The sequence below is a fragment of the Myotis davidii genome, unplaced genomic scaffold (assembly GCF_000327345.1).
Source record: "Myotis davidii unplaced genomic scaffold, ASM32734v1 scaffold295, whole genome shotgun sequence".
NCBI lineage: Eukaryota > Metazoa > Chordata > Mammalia > Chiroptera > Vespertilionidae > Myotis > Myotis davidii.
This window is the reverse complement of record NW_006286683.1, coordinates 103,269-106,512: the sequence shown is the minus strand read 5'-3', so window position 1 is coordinate 106,512 and position 3,244 is coordinate 103,269. Positions and strand designations below refer to the sequence as shown.

General features: G+C 61.1%; 1 protein-coding gene across 1 annotated transcript in view; it reads right to left on the bottom strand.

Moving 5' to 3' along the window:
* PCNX2 (pecanex homolog 2 (Drosophila)) overlaps positions 1–3,244 on the bottom strand; it is a 119,286-nt gene that overhangs the window by 70,784 nt on the left and 45,258 nt on the right. The window lies entirely within an intron of this gene.

Sequence of the window (3,244 nt, the reverse complement as noted above, 5' to 3'; positions counted from 1 at the left end):
CCACGCAGTGTGTGTGTGTGTGTGTGTGTATGTGTGAAACTCACACATGTGTGCATGTTACAGCACAGGCATGTTACTCATCGGTGCGTGTGTTACATCACAGGGCTTGTGGCTCACACGTGTGTTAGAGCACGGGTGTGTACAGATGTGTGTGTGTGTCCCAGCAGAGCGTGTGCGTCTCAGCTGTGCGTGCGCTGCAGTGTGGAGCGTGTTTCTAGCACGGGGAGTCACAGGTGCCTGTGCCCAGCTCGGGCACGTTTGGAGGTCAGGGTTCGATTCCCGGTCAGGGCACAGGCCCGGGTTGCGGGTTCCATCCCCAGTGTGGGGCGAGCAGGAGGCAGCCAATCCATGACTCTCTCATCATTGGTGTTTCTCCCTCCCTCTCCCTTCCTCCCTGAAACCAATAGAAATCTATTAAAACACATCTCCTTTCTCCCCCACAGGGAAGGCACAGGGTCCCGGGAGCAGCAGCTGCCCGGGAGCCGAGGCCCGGGGCCTAAAGCTGCAGAGTCGGGGGGAGTCTGGATCCAAGGCCTGCGCCCCCACCAGCCTCTGACCACCCTCGTGGGCCTTGGGTTGACCCTCACAGGTCACCGAGTCTCCACTGTCCCTCCCCCTCCCTGTGTCCAGTGGGCCAGGTCCCACGGTCTTGGCCAGGGCTGCTGCTCACAGCGCCCACGCGTGGGAACGTGAATGCCAATCCCGCAGCCCTCCCTCCACAGACCCGGCGCCCCCTCCACATACCAGAGGGTCCCCTCTCAGCCACGGCAAACCAACCCCACGAGGTCCTCCACTCGGTACTTTCCACGACTCCTCATCGACGACCTCATAAAACCGCCTCCACAGGGAGGGACGGAAGCCCCTAGGATCGGACCCTCGTCTGCATTCCAGCCCCCTTCCTCACACTGAGGGTACGTACAGCCCCCAAACCGGGAAGGCACCGGCTTTCTGTCCCCCTGCCTTTGCAGACAGGGTTCCCTCTGCCCAGAGGGCTCTTCCACTCGCCCTGCCCACGCCACGCTGCCTGTGAACTCCTACCCATGCTGCAGCGGCCAGCGTGAAAAACCCACCGACTTGGTGCCGTCTCCCTGACTTCCAGGGAGAAGCGCTGGCCCCTGTGAGGAGCACACGCGTGAGGAAGGCAGACACGGGGTCTTGGGAAAGGAAGGCCACGTGAGAAACTGCAACAGGAGTGACAGGCGATGGGACAGCGAGGTGCGAGGTGCCAGGCACTCAGAGGGCAGGACGCAGAGGATTGGGGGAGTCACGAGAGTGGCTAAGTGGGGCCCCGACAGAAGAAACAGGGGAGCCTGGTCCTCCCCCTGCGGGGCTCTGGGCAGAGCAGGCTCGGTCCGCGGTGCTGGTGGGTGGACGATGCTGCCCGAGGCCTCCTGGCATACACCTACCTCTCCACTCCCCGCTCTGGCCACCGCCCACGGCGTCCCTCCTCTCACTTCCTGCCTGGCTGGTCCCAAAAAATTCCAGGAAAGAGCAAAACTCCAAAGGCAGAAACCTGCTCATTCCATGTCCTTCCATGGACCCTCTGCGCTTGCCCACGCTGAGTCTTTAATCCCCAATGCCGTGCAGCCCACAGAATGCAAACGCTGGGATCATCTCTGGAAGGATCTAGAAACCCCGGCCCTGGCAGCGACTGTCAGGCCACGACACGGAGAAAAGGTCAGGGCCCAGGCGTGGGCAGAGGCGACTCTCCGCTCGTCGCTCCTGGGAGGAGCGGTTGTGTGGACGGCACTTAACTGCCCGGCGCTCGGCTTCCTGTTCCGTGACAAGGTGACAGTGACCTTTCTGGCAGATAAAATTGAGGGGTTGGACTAGAGGACCTCTCAAGTCCCCGCCAGGACTCTCACGATCCCAGGACGAGACGCCTGCCTTAGGTCTGCGGTTAGGGTTTGGATCCTGAATGCGGGGGAAACGCCCTACCTGAGCTGCGACCCTGCGGCACCTGGGAGGGCCTGGCAGAGGCGAACCAGGCTCCGAAACCCTGAATTACAAGGACGCGCCTCCACCTCTGCATCCCCCGCCGCCATCACTAACACAGGACCTCCTGGCCAGGGGCGGTAAAACGCAGACATCACGGCACGTGGGACACCCAGCTAGTTAACCACCCAGACACCTCTCCTGGGAGCAAAGATTCCGGTGGCTTCTGTCCATCACTGTCAACTCTCGCAATCAATGAGGGAGTCCGTTTAGGCGGGACTTGCTACCCTCTCGGATGAGTCAAAGGGAATATGAAATCAGGAGAGGAACCAAATGTTCTCCTTAATTAACATTCCAGGGAGCAAAATCAACCCCCAGCCCCCCAATCTGTCCTCTATCGAGCGACAACAGTAAAAATGCAAAAAAGCATTTGCTCCCTCTGTGGAGGGAGGGCTGCGGGATGGGCATTCACGTTCCCACGAGGGGGCGCTGTGAGCAGCAGCCCTGACCGAGACCGTGGGGACCTTGCCCACTGGACAGCCGACACGCTGACATGGGCGGCAGGGCCCCTCCGTCCAGCAGCGCAGGGATGGAAGGGAACGTCAGTCCCGGGGAAGCGGAGAGCAAGCACAAAAGGCAGAAACAAAAGCCTCGTTAATCCGGCAGCAGGGCCCCAGCTCCAGGTGAGGCGGCGAGATCTCCTTCCTCCGAGGGGCCCCCTGGTGGACTGGCTCACCGCGTTCCTTCAATCTGCAGCATTTAAAAGGCGTTGCACTGAGAGCGGAGAGTCCTGTGACTACCCGGAGCCTCAGGGCTTACACATGAGAAGGGAGAGATGCAGATGGCTCCATTTTTACCAAAACGTTTCAAAATACGGACAGAACGTGAAGAATCTGGAACCACAGGCCAGATCGCTTCTTGCAGGCGGTATTGCTCTGTGCCGAGCCAGGGGACGCCGGGCCTCCCTGGGGTGCCAGGACCTTTCCGGGGTGCCCAGCTCCTTCCGGTTCCAGGCGTGTTTCAACCCATAAGTGCACCCCAGAGCCCCTGCGTGCGCGCCCTTTCCCGGCACAGAGCTGGCCGTGTGCGCTCCAAGAAGAGCCCACTTACGATGGCCCGACGGTCACTTACACAGAGAGCCTGCCACCGACAGAGGAAAGGGAAGACACACATCTCAACCGGGAGGAACAAAGGAAAAAGCGATTCCAGCAACAAGCCTTTGGCTCCTGACCGACCGGGCCAGAGAGACGCCTGTGGGGGAGGCCCGGCCCGGTGGGCCCTGTGCGCCCAGGTGTCTGAACACCCGGCC